The sequence below is a fragment of the Bos grunniens genome, chromosome 3 (assembly GCF_055505025.1).
Source record: "Bos grunniens cultivar Pamir isolate PY7600 chromosome 3, Bosgru_T2T1.0, whole genome shotgun sequence".
NCBI lineage: Eukaryota > Metazoa > Chordata > Mammalia > Artiodactyla > Bovidae > Bos > Bos grunniens.
This window is the reverse complement of record NC_141167.1, coordinates 2,154,139-2,175,604: the sequence shown is the minus strand read 5'-3', so window position 1 is coordinate 2,175,604 and position 21,466 is coordinate 2,154,139. Positions and strand designations below refer to the sequence as shown.

General features: G+C 43.5%; 1 pseudogene; it reads right to left on the bottom strand.

The window, feature by feature from the left end:
• Positions 1-1,549: 1,549 nt before the first annotated feature.
• LOC147374826 (olfactory receptor 9S13-like) lies at positions 1,550-5,070 on the bottom strand (annotated as a pseudogene).
• Positions 5,071-21,466: the final 16,396 nt, after the last annotated feature.

Sequence of the window (21,466 nt, the reverse complement as noted above, 5' to 3'; positions counted from 1 at the left end):
GGGGAAAGTGGGAGAAAGGAAGGAGGGGTAAGTAGAGGGAAAGATAGGTGGTTGTGGAGGGAAGGGGAAAGGAATGAAAGAAAGAAGGAAAAGCAGAGAAAGGAGGAAGAGGTCAGGAGGAAACAGAGTAGAGAAAAAGAGAGGAAGAAGGGAGCGTGGGAAACAACATTCTTACAGCTTGAGAAGAAAAGGAGTGTCCCTAATAGCTGAAAACTGGAGAACTCCTCAAAGAAACAGGTGTTACATCAAGTCAATACAGTAAACTGGCAGAGATAGAAATAATTTTACAGAAAGTCCAGAAATGAGAAGGAACAGGGACAAGTGATCAAAGACCTTGGAGTGCGTTTCAGTTGACAATTGTGAGCAGCAATCATCTTACTGGGCTATTAGCCCCTCCTCATGTCTCCTGAGCAAAGAAGCAAGAAGATTGAGTCTGTGATCAGAGACACAGGGCATGTCCCCCTGCCCCTACAGGGTACAGACCACCCTTCTTTCAGAGGACAACTTCCTGGGAGTGACCATGGGAGTCGATGATTCTACCAAAGGGAGACCAGTTAAGGAGGCTGCTGGGCTCTGCATCCAGGCTGTGTGTTGGGTCCACAGAGAATGAGGATGGAGGTCTGAATGGGCAGGTTAAGCCTGAGGAGCCAGGCTCCCAGGGAGTGTGGGACAGAGAGCAGGGAACTGTGCTTGCCACCAAGAAAGGGCACCTTCTTTCTTTACCATCTGCTCTCTGCTTCCGCCACCAGGACCTCCATCCTTACTCAGAGATGTCTGTGCTGACAAGGTCCCAATTTCTTAGGGTCACAAGTAGTCAGGACAGTGTTACCTGTCAGGTTGAATGGTGAACTTTGGGTGTCAGGCATTCACGTTGGCTCCCTGGGGCTCCCAGCTGCTGTCTGAGGGGAGAAACCCAGGACAGGGAGCACTAGGAGTGTCTGAAGCAGGAGCGCAGGTGCTCCCTGCTGCCTTGTTGGGTGGTGGCTTCAGTGAACAGAAGGGTGAAGAGGAGGAACAGCCCCGTTGCAGGACTGAGGGGAAGCACGGTCTTCCTAACTGCCCTAATTGGCTGTGGGAATGCCCAGGCTATCACCAAGGCTGAGTGTCCTAAGGCCCCCCTGCTAGGTGGTCCAGGGGAGACAGCTGAACACTTACTTACATTAGGTTCAGCAACAACTTGAAGGGAGAAGCCTCAAAATCTGTCTAGTCTATGTATTTTCACTGGAGGATATTGAACTTGGGACATACAGGCTGCTTAGAGATTCTCTGTTCATGATGCTGCCCACTGTGTTATCCAGAGTTCAAGATTATGACCTTGCTCCATCCTTGCACTGTTACTTTCCTGCTGGCAAAACAGCTTGGTTCTTTATTGCATATCATCCTTGCAATGTATGCTCCATGAAGTGCTCCTATGAAGGGTTCAATGAAAGTTTGGATGAAAGAAATGAGTTGGGTGAATGAGGAATGAATTCCTCAAACCAAAGCCTGTACCTCTCCCAGAGCCCTCTTGCCCTGTCTCGGAACAACCAGTCTCTCTGGTCACTCTCCTTCACGTGGCTGTGTGTTTCTGCCCCAGTCTCCTCAGGCCATCCTTGACCTCCTTGTTTCCCAGACTGTAGATGAGGGGGTTGAGCATCAGGACGACCAAGGTGTAGAAGACAGAGACCACCTTGCCCTGCTCCATGGACTCCACGGCTCCCGGCTGGGCATACAAAAAGAGTCCCATAAAAGAGGGACACAGCTGTCATGTGGGAGCCACAGGTGGAGAAGAGCTTGTATCTCCCTCCTCCTGAGCGCATCCTCAGGATGGTCACTGTGATGTAGCCATAGGAGGTGAGGACCATGAGTGTGGTGCCCACGATGATGAGGCCACAAATGCTAAACAAGACCAGCTCATTGATGGTAGTGTCAGCACAGGCAAGTTTGAGCAATGGAGGGACATCATAGAGGAAGTGGTCAATGTGGTTGGAGCTGTAGAACGTGAGGCTGAATGTGATGGAGTGCAGGATGGTCTGCAGGATGGAGTTGAGGCAGCCCCCGCAGTAGCAACCCAGCATCAGGCGGGCACAGACCAAGGGGCACATGGTGATGGGGTAGCGTAGGGTGCCGGGGTCCAGCCCTGGTGGATCCAGGGAAATTCGAAGGGGAGATGGCATCAGCGATCAGGAAACAATTGCTAGATTAAATATTTACTAGAGGCTTATAGAGTGGTTAAGTGAGGATAGCTCAGCAGGAAAATTCAGCAGAGAAAAGAAGCTGAATAATTTGGTTTACGTGGAAAGCTACTAAAATTCCAAGGCAAGGAATTTACATCACCTACGTAGGCCGCAGGCATCCTCCCGTTCTCCCGAAGGAGAGGAGACACTAAGGCCTTTCCGGTCAGATCTTAGAAGCCCAGGCATAATTAGTAGGCTTGACGAGCCTCCACGCCCCAGATGGAATTCAGCCAGAAAATGAGAGAAAGAACGGCATGAGGAGACCAGTATTTCGAGGAACTGATCCCATTTTTTATTTCTTCAGGGTCTATTTTTATACACTGAGATGTTATATAGAAGTCACGCAGGGTCAGCAGTCCTGACTTTTATTAAAGTCAGGTGCTTCAAACAGATGTATACAGAGGTCTTAGGGGTGTTACATCATCTTCTGGCCAGGGGGCCTGCTGACAATTTATGACCCTCTCCTTGTGACAGCGCAGTCAACCAGAACACTTATTTCTCCAGGGGTGATTATTCTTAAAACAGACGCCACCTTCCGAAGGTACCAGATAAAGTTACATTCCTATAGGGTGAGGGTGTAGTGGGTTTTAATTAAGGAAAGAATTTGCTTAGCCTAAGGTCTAACGTGATTAATATCAAAGGTTAATACTTATTTCTTCTGTATATTCATTAATGTGTATAAGGGTAGGGGATGTGGAGACTTTAGCAGTAAACATTGGCTCAACAAATGAAAAACCCTTCACCAATACAATTTCTAATCAGCCCACTATACTTATACTAAGTTTTCTAACTTCTCTAAAGAACCTGTTTTTAGAAGGCTTAAAACAATCACGTGTGGCCGGACAAGCCTGTCAGGCAGGCTAGAGAAACTTCAGAGGAGTTTGTAGGTTAAAACACTCCTGTCACGCCCAGGTATTATTATTAACTGGAGCTGTAAGTTAACTCTTTTTCAGAGAGAGGTGTTGGGCGACAGCATCCCATAAAGTCAGAGGTGTAGGTGAGAGCACAAAGCAGTAAAGTAGGCAGACTCTGGTTTTGGGAGTAGATGCTCGAGAATTTCCAGGGGGACTCCTGAGACTTGATCCCACCTTTGTGTATGCCCAGCCTCCTTCCTCATGACCTTTGCCATGGGTGGAGTTCCTCACACTGGCTCCCTGCAGTAGGGGGCTGCAGATGGCCATGAAGCAGTCATAGGCCATCACAGCCAAGAGGAATCCCTCAGTGGTGAGGAGCAGGGAGATGAAGATGAACTGGGTGACACATCCCCCTAAGGTGATGACCTTGGAAGAGGAAAGGAGGTCAGTGAGTGCCAAGGTCCAGCCCCAGTGGATCCAGGGAAATCGGAGCAGGGACGGCGTCGGCGAGGATCAGGAAACAATTGCTTAATTAAATGTTAATTAAGGATATAAAGAGTAGTTAAATAAGGATAGCTCAGTGAGAAAATACAGTGGAGAAAAGAGGCTGAATAACTTGGTTTACATGGAAAGCTAATAAAACTCCAAAATAAGGAATTTGCGTCACCTACGTAGGCCGCAGGCATCCTCCCGTTCTCCCAAAGGAGAGGAGACACTAAGGCCTCCCCAGTCAGAACTTAGAAGCCCAGGCAAAATTAGTAGGCTTGACGAGCCTCCCCGCCCCAGATGGGAATTCAGCCAGAAGGTGAGAGAAAGAACGACATGGGGAGACCAAGTTTCGGTGAACAAAGCCCACACTTTATCTTCCAAAGTAGTTTTTGTACCTTAAGTTGTGCATAGAGGATAATAAGGGAAGGGGTAGAGTCATGCAAGGACAGCAGTCCTTGATCCTAATTGAAGCCAGGCTTTCAAACTTATCATATGCAAAAGTTTAGGTGATTTACATCATCTTCTGGCCAGGAGGCCTGTTAACATTTTAAGATCCTTTCTTCAGAAAACTTATTTTTCTCTAAAGGTGGTGATTCTAAAGTCAGACGCCACCTTCCAAAAGCATTAAAGTTGCATTCCTATAGGGCAAAGGTGTGGTGGGCTATAACAAGAAAAGAATTAACTTACAAACATTAAAGCTACTACTTACATTCCTATACACCAATTATATCAATCAATACACTGCCAGAGACACAGTAGGTAAGGGATATGGAAACTTAGCAGCAAACATTGGCCCAAAAAGTGAAAAACCCTTCACCAATACAATTTCTAATCAATCTTTTAACTGCTCAAAGGAATCTGTATTTAGATAGTTTAGAACATCTCATGCCTCTCACAGTTAGGAGGCTCTGAACAATCACATGTGGCCAGAAAAACCTATTGAGGCAGGCTAGAGGACTTTCAAAGGAGTTTGTAGGTGGAAACACTCTTGTCAGGCCCAGGAACTTTATTAACTGGAGCTGTAAGTTAACTCTTTTTCAGAGAGAGGTGGTGGGGGACAGCCCCCCGTAAAGTCAGAGGTGTAGGTGAGAGCACAAAGCAGTAAAGTAGGCAGACTCTGGTTTGGGGGGTAGATGCTCGAGAATTTCCAGGGGGACTCCTGAAGCTTGATCCTGCCTTTGCATATGCCGAGCCTCCTTCCTCATGACCTTTGCCACAGGCGGAGTTCCTCACACTGGGACCCGGCAAGTGAGGGTCTTAGGGTAAATGACAGATGAGTAGCACAAGTCCAGAAAGGAGAGGTTCTTGAGGAAGAAGTACACTGGGGAGTGCAGACAGGTATCCAGCGTGATGACCACGATCATGGTGAGGTTCCCCAGGACGTCCACCAAGTACAGAACAAGGAACAGAGCAGACAGCAGGGCCTGGGTCTGTGGGCTACCCCCAAATCCATCCAGCACAAACTCCTGCAGAGGCATCACTGAGAGGTTTCCATTTCTGTGGGGTGACATAATCCTGACCATGACACGGCACAGAGAGCAGAGAGCAGGTGGGAGGCAGGGAGAGGGAGCAGGTCAATGTCACATGATCGCCCTGCCTTGGAGATCAAGGACATTGCACCACCTCACTGCACAGTGACCAAGAGACCACCAGCTGCCCAGTTCTGCTTCCAGATGAGTATGGACTGACCTGAAAAGGGAACATTTCCTCTGATTCATTAATGCATAAATATGGAAGTTTACTCTCTCTGGGCAACTCTGAAGTACTGTTATGGGGTTTGTAGTGGCTGCCAGGAGCTTTGGAGGCTGAAAACTTAAAGTGTGAGGAGTGTTGCAATCTCCTCTGTCTCTTCTCAATAAATGCTTTCCATCTCCATAGGGATGTTCCTGAGCTGTGTAATTTCCACTCCTCACTCAAGTATCTAATCCTGCACTTTCCTGTCTTATTAATTCATTCACTAATTTTATAAATATTTATTGAACACCTCATGCCAGCCTGGTGGTATGTTGTTGATGATTGTACCTCCAGGCCAGGCTGGGACCAGAGCAGGAACCAGCACCAACCAGGAAAATTTCTCTCAGTCTGTCCTGCAGACCATGAGCCCCATGTAGCATCAATATGTGAACCTGGACCACAGCTTCATCCTGTCTGCAGAGCACTGTGCATCCTTGAGGATCTCAGGGGGCCTCAAGCCAATGTCCTGATGTTTAAAAATATGAGCAGGGGACACCAGGCTACTAGAGTGCTATGTCTATCTTTCCTGCAGACCCTGAGATCTATCTTAGCATGAAGGAAAACATCAACAGAGCTGTTTGCATCCTTGAGAATATAAGGGTTTTTTCTTGCAATACAGAGAGTGGACAATTAATGGGGAGGGGACAGCCAAGCTTCATGGCCTGAGAAGCAGCAGGACAGAGGCTGTGACACATTTGGGATGTGGGGATGTCCTCCTGTCCTCACTTCTATGCCCCTGGCTCCTCAGCACATCTCATATAGTCATTGCTTGGAGCAGTGGGAGCCTCCAACACAGTCACATCTGCTCAGTGTCTGGGTGCTGCTTCATGTCCCCGTCACAGCCCAGACCTCCCTTGGCCACATTGGACCAGGCTGACCACCACACCCTCATGGGACATGGGGACCCGCTGTGTGGTGGCCAGAGGAATGGTTGGGAGATGCAACTTAGAGAGCGAGCAGTGGGAAGGAGGGTGGGCACAGCGCCACAGTGCCACTCAGGAAGGTGAGAAGGATTAGGGGGAGGATGTAAAGTATGTCAGAGCAAACTCCACAGTCCCTAGAGGGCAGGTCAGCAGCATGGCACAGCTGGCTGCCTTTGCAGGGAGAGAGCTCCAGTGCACTAGGGGTGTGCAGTCAGAGGCTGGGTGGTCTGTGGTGGTGTGGAGGAGTGATGACCTCCATGCTCCCTCTCAGCTTGAAGTTCTCTTGGAAGATGATCTATAAGAGCCCATACTTTGCAACCAAAAGTTGTACAAGGTACAAGGGTTAGTGGTCCCGCTTTCCTCTCCTGGGAGACTTAAGTCTAATCCTCTCATGACAGCAGAGGGGGACAGTCTGTCTGACACGTGCAGGCAGGGTCCACTCAAATGTGAATTTGGATATGGGCACTGAGGCTGGACAGGGTGCTGCCCTACACATGTTGGCCACCAAGCCCTATGCACAGAGGCCTGTCCTGCACACACACACACACACACACACACACACACACACACACCCTGTCTGCCTGTCCAGGTCCTCATCTCATAATAATCTCAAAGTTACCCGAGTGACCACCTTCACCCACTATCCCCAGATTTGGTGACCTTGCTGTTATATCCCCGAGGATTCCCAGCTTTATTTATTTGTCTGTTTCCTAGGACAATTCATCCACCTCAGGGGCCTTGAGTCATCACCACAGTGACCCCTCACATGCCTGGGGAACACATGAGGACTGCTTGGCATTTTCACCTGGGAAGCCAAGCTTCCAAGCTTATTTTGAAAAACTGAACAAACACATTCTTCTGGCTTGTTGAGATGACCAAGTGGGGCTACTGCAGTGGCTTCAGTAAACCTGCTTCTGAGTTGAGCCTGACAAATACCTCCAGGGTGAAGCAGAGAAACCCAGCGCTGCTTTCAAGGATCTATTGAATATTTGTAGTGACTGTGTCCTGAATCCTTTCCTTGCAAACTCTCATCACTCAAGTGTGATCTGAGCTCCTGCAGCACCAGCAGTGCCTGATGCTTGTTAGCTTCAGGATCTCAGGCCATTGACTTAAAATCCACCTTTGTAATAATCCCCTGATTATTTCTACTCTTGTTAAGCTCAGACCTGCTGCCCTAACTGATCCTGCCCGGGGCAGTGGGGCACGGGGGACTTTGTTGTCCAGGATCCAGACTCCCAGAACTCACCTGTCAGTGATGCTGACCATGCCCTGCTGAGTGATGACCACACTGCTCCTGTGATGTCACGAGGGGCATGGCTCACCCAGGACGCTGTGCTCCCAGGGAGGACAGGACTCCTGACCCAGGTCTGTGCTGCTGATAATGACGTGGCACTGAGGACCCCCTCCTTTGTTCACCTCTGGCCTCCTGTTCACGAAAGTGAGAGGGAGGAGGGGACATGGGGGGAAGCAGGCTCTGGCTGCAGAACTCCTGGGTCTTGATAAAAGCAGAGCAGGGCATGGACTCAGTCACCTGACTCTCCACATTATCTGCCATCTGGGCAATATGTCAGGTTCCTGTACCTGAGGGTCACTCTGCTCTGAAGATGCTATTTGCAGGTCTGGGACTTGAGGCCTCAAATGGCCAATTAGGTGAGACCTGGGCTTCCGAGCGCACTGGGGCTCACATCCTCCTGGGTCCCAGGAGCTGCAATCCTGTGGCCAATCGTCCTTTGATGCATCTCAGTCCAGTACAGGGGAGGCAGGAAGACCATCAGAGAGCCCTGAGTGTGGGTAGGGCAAATAGTAGAGAAATGCAGACAACTTATATGTGCTCTATGGATGTCTTAGAAAGATGTCCCTGGGCAGCAGGTGGGACCTCCTGGCCCACAGCCCTTTCTCCTCCTCTGTTCCATTCTCATCTGTTCTTGTGAGGAAAAGTGACAGGTGGGAAGTCTGTACCCAGGGCAACAGCACTGCCCTTTCAATGACACTTATTACCCTTATGACCATTTTTCATGCTAAAATTGTCCTGTTTTTGGCTATTTGGATTCTCTTCAAAGCAGCCCTACACTCACTGAATATAGCTTAAATATATCACATCCATTAAAAGAAAATATTTTAATTCAGTTGGAAAACCAAAACAAAATTATAAACATGATATATATTTAATGTTTAATTTAATATAGAGAATTTGAAATGGAAATGCTGGAGAAAATTGTATCATATACATTCTAAGATAAACAAAGCTCGCATGCCTTAATAATTATTAGACAAACTAGACTTCTGGGGAAAAGCTTATTTGTAAAGGGACATGTCATAATGAAAATGTATTATCCACCTGGGTCACAGGGAAATTTAAATTTGTATACAACTAATAGAGACTTAAAATATAGGAAGTAAAAACTGATGAATTAAAAAGAAATAATCCCACTTCTGAGCATACACACTGAGGAAACCAGAATTGAAAAAGACACAGGTACCCCAATGTTCATCACAGCACTGTTTACAATAGCCAGGACATGGAAGCAACCTAGATGTCTATCGGCAGACGAATGGATAAGAAAACCATGGTATATATACACAATGGAATATTACCCAGCTATTAAAAAGAATTCATTTGAATCAGTTCTAATGAGGTGGATGAAACTGGCACCTATTATACAGAATGAAGTAAGTCAGGAAGAAAAACACCAATACAGTATATTAACACATATATATGGAATTTAGAAAGATGGTAATGATGACCCTGTATGTGATACAGCAAAAGAGACACAGATGTATAGAACAGAATTTTGGACTCTGTGGGAGAAGGTGAGGGTGGGATGATTTGAGAGAATAGCATTGAATCTTGTATATTATCATATGTGAAATAGCGCCAGTCCAGGTTTGATGCATGGGACAGGGCGCTCAGAGCTGGTGCACTGGGATGACCCTGAGGGATGGGATGGGGAGAGAGGTGTGAGGGGGTTCAGGATGGGGAACACATGTACACCCATGGCTGATTCATGTCAATGTATGGCCAAAATCACTGCAATATTATAAAGTAATTAGCCTAAATTATAATAAATAAATTTAAAAAAAGAAAGAAATAGATTGGCAACACATTTCAGTATTCTTGCCTGGAGAATTGCATGGACAGAGGAGCCTGGTGGGCACATTCCAAGAAGTTGTAAAGAGTCAGACACAACTGAGTGATGAAGACACACACATATCCAAATTATAGGTGATATAGGTGGTATTTTACCATATCTCTCTAAATAATAATGCAAGAGAAAAATTGTAGTCATGTTACAATTGATTCTACATATCAACCAAATCGATTCTACTTGACATAGAACAATACATTCAGCAACTGCAGAGTAAATTACCTTCAGCACATGGAATAGGATTCTGGTAGGCTCCATAGTGACCCCCTCCCCTCAAAAAATGTCTGCCTGAAAATGCAGAGTGTGACCTTAATTGGAAATAGGATCTTTCCAAATGAATTAGTTAGGATGAAGTCATGCTGGATTAGGTGGGCCCTAAATGCACTGGCAGGTGTTCTTCTGAGAAGAAGAGAGGAAACACACACAAAACACAAGGAAGAAGGGCAAGTAAAAGCTGGGCAGAGGTTGGAGTGATGCAACAACAGGGGAAGGGGAAGGAATGCCAAGGATGCCAGAGGCTCCAGAAGCCAGGAAAAGTCACAGAAAAGTGTTTGTCACGAATTTTTAAATGCAGCAGGCCCTGGAGACAACTTGATTTTGGACATCTATCCTCTAGACCTGCAAGAGAGCAAATTCCTGTTGTGAAAAGTCACCGTGTATTAATTAGTTCTGGCAGCCCTGGTCACTGACACAGGAGAGCAGGGAGGCAGTCTGCTTTCATCTGGCAAGGTCAGCAATACACCTTCACTCTCCTATCGCAGGGCTATGTCCCCTCTCCAGCTATATGTCAGAATGTACTCTGCAGAGGTCTTGATCCCCTTTTCCAAATCTACCATATTCTAGTTCACTTATTTCAATTGTTTTAAATGTGATCACATATCACAATTTACTTGTAGAATCTTCTTTAGAGAGATGTTTAGATTACTTGCTTTTTTATTTTTTCAGTAATGCATATTATGAAATGGATATTTTTGTCCTCCCTAAAGTTTGATGTGTTCAGCTCAGTTCACTCGCTCAGTTGTGTTCGACTCTTTGCAACCCCATGAATTGCAGCACACCAGGCCTACCTGTCCATCACCAACACCTGGAGTCCACTCAAACTCATGTCCATCGAGTTGGTGATGCCATCCAGCCATCTCATCCTTTGTCGTCCCCTTCTCCTCTTGCCCCCAATTCCTCCCAGCATCAGGGTCTTTTCCAATGAGTCAACTCTTTGCATGAGGTGGCCAAAGTATTGGTTTCAGCTTTAGCATCAGTCCTTCCAAAGAACACGCAGGACTGACTCATTTATGATGGAATGGTTGGACCTCCTTGCAGTCCAAGGGACTCTAAACAGTCTTCTCCAACACCACAGTTCAAAAGCATCAATTCTTCAGTGCTCAGCTTCCTTCACAGTCCAACTCTCACATCCATACATGACCACTGGAAAAACCACAGCCTTGACTAGATGGACCTTTGTTGGCAAAGTAATGTCTCTGCTTTTTAATATGCTATTTAGGTTGGTCATAACTTTCCTTCCAAGAAGTAAGTGTCTTTTTATTTCATGGCTGCAATCACCATCTGCAGTGATTTTGGAGCCCAGAAAAAAGTCTGACACTGTTTCCTCTGTTTCCTCATCTATTTCCCATGAAGTGATGGGACCAGATGCCATGATCTTCATTTTCTGAATGTTGAGCTTTAAGCCAACTTTGTCTCTCTTCTCTTTCATTTTCATCAAGAGGCTTTTTCGTTCCTCTTCACTTTCTGCCATAAGGGTGGTGCCATCTGCATATCTGAGGTTATTGATATTTCTCCCGGCAATCTTGATTCCAGCTTGTGTTTCTTCCAGCCCAGTGTTTCTTATGATGTACTCTGAATATAAGTTATATAAGCAGGTTGACAATATACAGCCTTGAAGTACTCCTTTCACAATTTGGAACCAGTCTGTTGTTCCATGTCCAGTTCTAGCTGTTGCTTCCTGACTTGCATATAGGTTTCTCAAGAGGCAGGTCAGGTGGTCTGGTATTCCCATCTCTTTCAGAATTTTCCACAGTTTATTGTGATCCACACAGTCAAAGGCTTTGGCATAGTCAATAAAGCAGAAATAGATGTTTTCCTGGAACTCTCTTGCTTTTTCAATGATCCAGCATATGTTGGCAATTTGATCTCTGGTTCCTCTACCTTTCCTAAAACCAGCTTGAACATCTGGAAGTAAACAGTTCACGTATTGCTGAAGCCTGGCTTGTGTGGTTCACAATAAACTGTGGAAAGTTCTGAAAGAGATGGGAATACCAGACCACCTGACCTGCCTCTTGAGAAACCTATATGCAGGTCAGGAAGCAGCAGTTAGCACTGAACATGGAACAACAGACTGGTTCCAAATAGGAAATGGAATATGTCAAGGCTGTATATTGTCAGCCTGCTTATTTAACTTCTATGCAGAGTATATCATGAGAAACGCTGGGCTGGAAGAAGCACAAGCTGGAATCAAGATTGCCGAGAGAAATATCAATAATCTCAGATATGCAGATGACACCATCCTTATGGTAGAAAGTGAAGGGAAACTAAAAAGCTTCTTGATGAAAGTGAAAGAGAAGAGTGAAAAAGTTGGCTTAAAGCTCAACATTCAGAAAACTAAGATCATGGCACCTGGTCCCATCACTTCATGGCAAATAGATGGGGGAACAGTGGAAACAATGTCAGACTTTATTTTTTGGAGCTCCAAAATCACTGCACATGGTGATTGCAGCCATGAAATTAAAAGACACTTACCCCTTGGAAAGAAAGTTATGACCAAACTAGATAGCATATTAAAAATCAGAGATATTGCTTTGCCACTAAAGGTCTGTCTAGTCAAGGCTGTGGTTTTTCCTGTGGTCATGTATGGATGTGAGGGTTGGACTGTGAAGAAAGCTGACTGCTGAAGAATTGATGTTTTTGAACTGTGGTGCAGGAGAAGACTATTGCAAGTCCCTTGGACTGAAAAGAGGTCCAACCAGTCCATCCTAAATGAGTCAGTCCTGGGTGTTCATTGGAACAACTGATGCTAAAGCTGAAACTCCAATACTTTGGCGACCTCGTGCAAAGAGTCATTGGAAAAGACCCTGATGTTGGGAGGCATTGGGGGCAGGAGGAGAAGGGGACGACAGAGGATGAGATGGCTGGATGGCATCACCGATTCAATGGGCATGAGTTTGAGTGGACTCCGGGAGTTGGTGATGGACAGGGAGGCCTGGCGTGCTGGGATTTATGGGGTCACAAAGAGTTTGACACGACAGAGCAACTGAACTGAACTGAACTGAAAGTTTATATCTTAAAGTGTGTTCCTGAGCAGAAAGGCACACTTTTTTCCCTCAATCTCATTAAATTTTACATTCATTTTATAAAATAGAGGCTCCTTTCCTTCCATCTTTCTTTATTGTGCCCCCAATTTCTGTAATCTACTCTAAAGTTAAAAGTCTTCCCTTTAAGATGTTCTGCTCCCATGGGACTAAAGGAGTTTATAAGGTAATCCAGTGACTACAGTGTTGGCTAAAGATCAGCAAAGAGGTGTTATCCATGCCAATCCTTCTTTTTGTTCTAACTTCATCACCAAGCCTATGTTGATCTGGATTGTCTACATTCACAGCTTCAAAGAGAACAGGAGTGTGAATTGTTCTTGCTGTAAATCATTCTGTCCTTTCATTTTTCTTGGTGAGCAATTGTATCATGTAAAGTTCATTTTTATTTAGGCACTTATCTAGGGCATTCTCAAAATGACTGTACCAATCAAGCTCTACTTAGAATGAATAGCAGTGACTTATAGAGTTATGATAATGGTTAGCTTTGGGGGACAAAACTTGGGAGTGAGCAAAAATGACAGTGGCACTTATATTTTTAACCTGAATGGTAGGGGATTCCATGAGTGGATATGCTGTGATGGTTTTTTTTTTTCTGTAAATATATACAGATATAATAAGAATACAAATACTCTTTCTCTAATTCATACCAGAAAGGTGAATACTGTGGTGGGGGTCTGTGGCATCAATTTTAGTGGCAAAGTCACCATGCGCTTGGGGTAATGAAGCAGGAGTCCAGGAGAGCTTCTGCCCAACATGGAACCAAGAGTGTATCTCCGACCCCTGACCTCTCTCCCCTGTGATAGGCACTATTTGTCAGATCTGAATCACTTAAGCCAAAATTGTTCCTACTGATATCAAACTCACAGGGGGAACACTTGTCCATGTATTATTATTGTTGTTGTTATTTAAAACTGGGTAACGGGGTCTTCCCTCATGATCCACTGATTAAGACTTTGGCTTGCAGTGCAGGGGTGTGTGGGTTTGATCTCTGGTCCAGTAACTATGATTCCACGTGTGTTGTGGCCAAACAAATGAACAGAAATAAATAATGTAGAAGCAATATTGTAATAAATTCAGTAAAGAGTTTACAAAAAGCTGGATCATGAATACTGACCATATTGGTTGGGGTGAAGCATGAAGGAAAAAATTTAATGATTTAACTTTTCTTTGAAGTAATCACCCATAAGGGCACAATGAATAGCCATCAATAATCTTTTATACACTAGCCATTGCCTAAGGTGTGTTATTGTGCACAGTATCTCTGGTGAGCCTGGCCATGTGAATATGCTTTAATTGCAGTATAGCCGACTGTAATGCTGGGTTACTTTCTGGTGCACTGCCTAGTGATGTGACAGTTATATTCCCTGGTGGCTCAGATGGTGAAGAATCTGCCGGCATTGCGGGAGACCTGGGTTTGATTCCTGGGTTGGGAAGATCTCCTGGAGGAGGGCACAGCAACCCACTCCAGTATTCTTGCCTGGAGAATCCCTATGGACAGAGGAGGCTAGCTGGCTACAGTCCATGGGGTCACACAGAGTCAGACATGATTGAGTGACTAACCACATACAGCACATACATTATGAAATGACCATCTCAATAAACCTAATAACCGTCTATTCTCATGTAAGGTTTTATATTAATAATACAATGACTAAGACATCTGGTCCCATCACTTCATGGGAAATAGATGGGGAAACAGTGTCACACTTTATTTTCAGGGGCTCGAAAATCACTGCAGATGGTGATTGCAGCCATGAAATTAAAAGACACTGACTACTTGGAAAGAAAGTTATGACCAAACTAGATAGCATATTAAAAAGCAGAGATATTACTTTGCCAACAAAGGTTCGTCTAGTCAAGGCTATGGTTTTTCCAGTGGTCATGTATGATTGTGAGAGTTGGACTGTGAACAAAGCTGAGTCCCAAAGAATTGATGCTTTTGAACTGTGGTGTTGGAGAAGACTGTTCAGAGTCCCTTGGACTGCAAGGAGGTCCAACCAGTCCATCCTAAGGGATATCAGTCCTGGGTGTTCATTGGAAGGACTGATGCTAAAGCTGAAACTCCAATACTTGGGCCACCTCATGTGAAGAACTGACTCATTGGAAAAGACCCTGATGCTGGGAGTGACTGGGGGCAAGAGGAGAAGGGACGACAGAGGATGAGATGGCTGGATGGCATCACTGACTTGATGGACATGAGTTTGAGTGAACTATGGGAGTTGGTGCTGGACAGGGAGGCCTGGTGTGCTGCAATTCATGGGGTCACAAAGAGTTGGACAAGACTCAGCGACTGAACTGAAGTGAACTGAACAATACATATTGTTTATGCTGTAAATTATATCCCCAGATTTATTTATTTATTACAGAGTTTATGCCTGTATACTCCCTTTATCTATTTAATTACCCAGTGCCTTCCCTTCTGGCAACCACCATTTGTTCTATGTATGTATGAATCTGATTCCGATTTATTACTTTTTTTGGATTTTCTTTAAAAAACCACGAGGCAGTCCTAAGATGGCAGAGGAATAGGACGGGGAGATCACTTTCTCGCCCACAAATTCATCAAAAGAACATTTAAACGCTGAGTAAAATCCACAAAACAACTTCTGAATGCCGGCAGAAGACATCAGGCACCCAGAAAAGCAGCCCATTGTCTGCAAAAGGAGGTAGGAAAAATATAAAAGACAAAAAAAGAGACAAAAGATGTAGGGACGAAGCTCTGTCCTGGGAAGGGAGTCTTAAAAAGAGAGAAGTTTCCAAACACCGGGAAACACTCTCACTGCTGAGTCTGTGCTGAGCCTTGGAAGCACAGAGGGCAACATAATAGGGAGGAAAAATAAGTAAACAATTAAAACCCACAGATTACGAGCCCAACGGTAACTCCCCCAGCGGAGAAGCAGTGCAGATGCCTGTGCCTGCCACTAGCAAGCTGCATTGCTTAGAGTAAGGATCACGCTGGAATGCCCCCGAGGATAATCAGAGCAAACTAATTTGAGCTAGCAAGCCAGACTGTGGGATAGCTACCACGCAAAAAGCCCTAAGACACTGCCAGGCCCATGCACAGAACAAAGGGTGGAACAGAACTAGCTGGCTGCAGACCTTCCCCCTCTGGTGACAGGCAGCCAGAGCCGGAAGGGGGCAATCGCGCCCCAGAGAGACATTATCTGCCAAACTGCAAGCAGGCTTCTTTGCTTACTATGACTTATTGGGATTCTGGGCAGTCGTCTGCCTGAGAAGGTGTGCCGGTTGTACACCCAGAAAACTCAGCGGCAGGGACAGGAGAGGCGATAAGTCGCAGTGACCACTGTCACCAAACACCTCACTACCTGAGCTGCTCGGAGCTGGGAAGGGCACAAAACGCAGGGCCAACGGAGTCTACGCCTCTGAGGACTACCCGAGTGCCTGAACCCGAGCGGCTTACCTGGAGGTGCCTGCAGCCCAGGGCCAGCCTCGGACGGTTCCTGGTGGAGCAACCTAGAGCCTGAGCAGTGTGGGCAGGATGGGTGCACGCACCGTGAGCGGTGGCAGGCCCAGTGTGGCAGAGACACTGCGAGCACACGTCAGTGTTATTTGTATCCAGCGTCCCTCCCTCCCCACAGCGCGACTGAGCAAGTGAGCCTAAAAAAGTGTCCACTACCACCGCCTTGTGTCAGGGCGGAAATCAGACCCTGAAGAGACCAGCAAACAGAAGCTAAAACCCAGGGAACCGCCTTGGAAGTGACAGGTGCAATAGATTAAAACCCTGTAGTTAGTACCGACTACATAGGAAGGGGCCTATAGATCTTGAGAAATATAAGCCGGACCAAGAAACTATCCGAAAATGAACTGACCCCACACTGCCCACAACAACACCAGAGAAAGTCCTAGATATATTTTTACTCTTTTTACGATCATTCTCTTCTTTTTTCCTTCTTCTTCTTTTTTTTTTCTTTTCTTTCTTTTCGTTTTTTTAAATTAAAAAAAAAATTTAAGTCCTGTATTACTCCTTTAATTTTCATTTTTATAACCTACTATTTCTTTTCAAAAAAAGACTATTTTTTAAAGCAGACTTCATATATATATATTTTAATAACTTTTGTGACTTTGTTTTTCTTTTCTTCTTCTTCTTCTTTTCTTTAATATTGTATTTTTTAAAAACTAACCTCTACTCTAGAATCTCAGAGGCCTCCAGGACAGTGTTAAATGCCACAACATTCAAATCATAGGAGTCCCAGAAGAAGAAGACAAAAAGAAAGACCATGAGAAAATACTTGAGGAGATAATAGTTGAAAACTTCCCTAAAATGGGGAAGGAAATAATCAACCAAGTCCAAGAAACCCAGAGAGTCCCAAACAGGATAAACCCAAGGCAAAATACCCCAAGACACATATTAATCAAATCAACAAAGATCAAATACAAAGAACAAATGTTAAAAGCAGCAAGGGAAAAACAACAAATAACACACAAGGGGATTCCCATAAGGATAATAGCTGATCTTTCAATAGAAACTCTTCAGGCCAGGAGGGAATGGCAAGACATACTTAAAGTGATGAAAGAAAATAATCTACAGCCCAGGTTACTGTACGAAGCAAGGATCTCATTCAAATATGAAGGAGAAATCAAAAGCTTTACAGACAAGCAAAAGCTGAGAGAGTTCAGCACAACCAAACCAGCTCTCCAACAAATGCTAAAGGATATTCTCTAGACAGGAGACACAAAAACAGTGTATAAACACGAACCCAGAAACAATAAAGTAAATGGCAATGGGATCATACTTATCAATAATTGCCTTAAACGTAAACGGGTTGAATGCCCCAACCAAAAGACAAAGAATGACTGAATGGACACAAAAACAAGACCCCTACATATGTTGTCTACAAGAGACCCACCTCAAAACAGGGGACACATACAGACTGAAAGTGAAGGGCTGGAAAAAGATATTCCATGCAAATAAAGATCAAAAGAAAGCAGGAGTAGCAATACTCATATCAGATAAAATAGACTTTAAAACAAAGGCTGTAAAAAGAGACAAAGAAGGACGCTACATAATGATCAAAGGATCAATCCAAGAAGAAGATGTAACAATTATAAATTTATATGCACCCAACATAGGAACACCGCAATATGTAAGACAAATGCTAACCGGTATGAAAGGGGAAATTAACAATAACACAATAATAGTGGGAGACTTTAATACCCCACTCACACCTATGGATAGATCAACTAAACAGAAAATTAACAAAGAAACACAAACTTTAAATGATACAATAGGCCAATTAGACCTAATTGATATCTATAGGACATTTCACCCCAAAACAATGAATTTCACGTTTTTCTCAAGTGCACATGAAACCTTCTCCAGGATAGAGGACATCCTGGGCCATAAATCTAGCCTTGGTAAATTCAAAAAAATTGAAATCATTCCAAGCATCTTTTCTGACCACAATGCAATAATATTAGATCTCAATTACAGGAGAAAAAAATATTAAAAATTGCAACATATGTAGGCTGAACAACACGCTGCTGAATAACCAACAAATCACAGAAGAAATCAAAAAAGAAATCAAAATATGCATAGAAATGAATGAAAATGAAAACACAACAACCCAAAACCTGTGGGACACTGTAAAAGCAGTGCTAAGGGGAAAGTTCATAGCAATACAGGCATATCTCAAGAAATAAGAAAAAAGTCAAATAAATAACCTAACTCCACACCTAAAGCAACAAGAAAAGGAAGAAATTAAGAACCCAAAGGTGAGTAGGAGGAAAGAAATCTTAAAAATTAGGGCAGAAATAAATGCAAAAGAAAAAAAAAAAAGAAAAGAAAGGAGACCATAGCAAAAATCAACAAAGCCAAAAGCTGGTTCTTTGAAAGGATAAATAAAATTGACAAACCATTAGCCAGACTCATCAGGAAACAAAGGGAGAAAAATCAGATCAATAAAATTAGAAATGAAAATGGAGAGATCACAACAGACAAATACAAAGGATCATAAGAGACTACTATGAGCAATTATATGCCAATAAAATGGACAACGTGGAAAAAATGGACAAATTCTTAGAAGAGTACAACTTTCCAAAACTGAACCAGGAAGAAATAGAAAATCTTAACAGATCCATCACAAGTACAAAAATTGAAACTGTAATCGGAAATCTTCCAGCAAATAAAAGCCCAGATCAAGACGGCTTCACAGCTGAATTCTACCAAAAGTTTAGAGAAGAGCTGACACCTATCCTACTCAAACTCTTCCAGAAAATTGCAGAGGAAGGTAAACTTCCAAACTCATTCTATGAGGCCACCATCACCCTAATACCAAAACCTGACAAAGATGCCACAAAAAAAGAAAACTACAGGCCAATATCACTGATGAACACAGATGCAAAAGTCCTTAATAAAATTCTAGCAATCAAAAAAATAAAATAAAATAAAATTCTAGCAATCAGAATCCAACAACACATTAAAAAGATCATACACCATGACCAAGTGGGCTTTATCCCAGGGATGCAAGGATTCTTCAATATCTGCAAATCAATCACACCACATTAACAAATTGAAAAATAAAAGCCATATGATTATCTCAATAGATGCAGAAAAAGTCTTTGATAAATTTCAACATCCATTGATGATAAAAACTCTCCAGAAAGCAGGAATAGAAGGAACATACCTCAACATAATAAAAGCTATATATGACAAACCCACAGCAAACATTATCTTCAATGGTGAAAAATTAAAAGCATTTCCTCTAAAGTCAGGAACAAGACAAGGGTGCCCACTCTCACCACTACTATTCAACATAGTTTTGGAAGTTTTGGCCACAGCAATCAGAGCAGAAAAAGAAATAAAAGGAATCCAAATTGGAAAAGAAGAAGTAAAACTCTCACTGTTTGCAGATGACATGATCCTCTACATAGAAAACCCTAAAGACTCCACCAGAAAATTACTAGAGCTAATCAATGAATATAGTAAAGTTGCACGATATAAAATCAACACACAGAAACCCCTTGCATTCCTATACACTAATAATGAGAAAATAGAAAAAGATATTAAGGAAACAATTCCATTCACCATTGCAACGAAAAGAATAAAATACTTAGGAATATATCTACCTAAAGAAAAAAAAAGACCTATATAGAGAAAACTATAAAACACTGATGAAAGAAATCAAAGAGGATACTAATAGATGGAGAAATATACCATGTTCATGGATCAGAAGAATCAATATAGTGAAAATGAGTATACTACCCAAAGCAATCTATAGATTCAATGCAATCCCTATCAAGCTACCAACGGTATTTTTCACAGAGCTAGAACAAATAATTTCACAATTTGTATGGAAATACAAAAAAGCTCGAATAGCCAAAGCAACCTTGAGAAAGAAGAATGGAACTGGAGGAATCAACCTGCCTGACTTCAGGCTCTACTACAAAGCCACAGTCATCAAGACAGTATGGTACTGGCACAAAGACAGAAACATAGATCAATGGAACGAAATAGAAAGCCCAGAGATAAATCCACGCACCTATGGACACCTTATCTTTGACAAAGGAGGCAAGAATATACAATGGAGAAAAGACAATCTCTTTAGCAAGTGGTGCTGGGAAAACTGGTCAACGACTTGTAAAAGAATGAAACTAGAACACTTTCTAACACCATACACAAAAATAAACTCAAAATGGATTAAAGATCTAAACATAAGACCAGAAACTATAAAACTCTTAGAGGAGAACATAGGCAAAACACTCTCCGACATACATCGTAGCAGGATCCTCTATGACCCACCTCCCAGAATATTGGAAATAAAAGCAAAAATAAACAAATGTGACGTAATTAAACTTAAAAGCTTCTGCACAACAAAAGAAACTATAAGCCAAGTGAAAGACAGCCTTCAGAACGGGAGAAAATAAAGCAAATGAAGCAACTGGCAAACAAGTCATCTCAAAAATATGCAGGCAACTCCTGCAGCTCAATTCCAGAAAAATAAACGACCCAATCAAAAAATGGGCCAAAGAACTAAATAGACATTTCTCCAAAGATGGCTAGCAAACACATGAAAAGATGCTCAACATCACTCATTATCAGAGAAATGCAAATCAAAACCACAATGAGGCACCATTTCACGCCAGTCAGAATGGCTGCCATCCAAAAGTCTACAAGTAGTAAATGCTGAAGAGGATGTGGAGAAAAGGGAACCCTCTTACACTGTTGGTGGGAATGCAAACTAGTACAGCCACTATGGAGAACAGTGTGGAGATTCCTTTAAAAACTGGAAATGAAACTGCCATATGACCCAGCAATCCCACTGCTGGGCATACACACTGAGGAAACCAGAATTGAAAGAGACACATGTACCTCAATGTTCACCGCAGCACTGTTTATAATAGCCAGGACATAGAAGCAACCTAAATGCTCATCAGCAGATGAATGGATAAGAAAACTGGTACATATACACAATGGAGTATTACTCAGCCATTAAAAAGAATACAGTTGAATCAGTTCTAATGAGGTGGATGGAACTGGAGCCTATTATATAGAGTGAAGCAAGCCAGAAAGAAAAACACCAATATAGTATACTAACACATATATATGGAATTTAGAAAGATGGTAATGACAACCCTGTATGGGAGACAGCAAAAGAGACACAGATGTATAGCACAGTCCTTTGGACTCTGTGGGAAGGGAGGGGGGGGATGATTTGGGAGAATGGCATTAAAACATGTATAATATCGTATAAGAAACAAATCGCCAGTCCAGGTTCGATGCAGGATACAGGAAGCTTGGAGCTGGTGCACTGGGATGACCCAGAG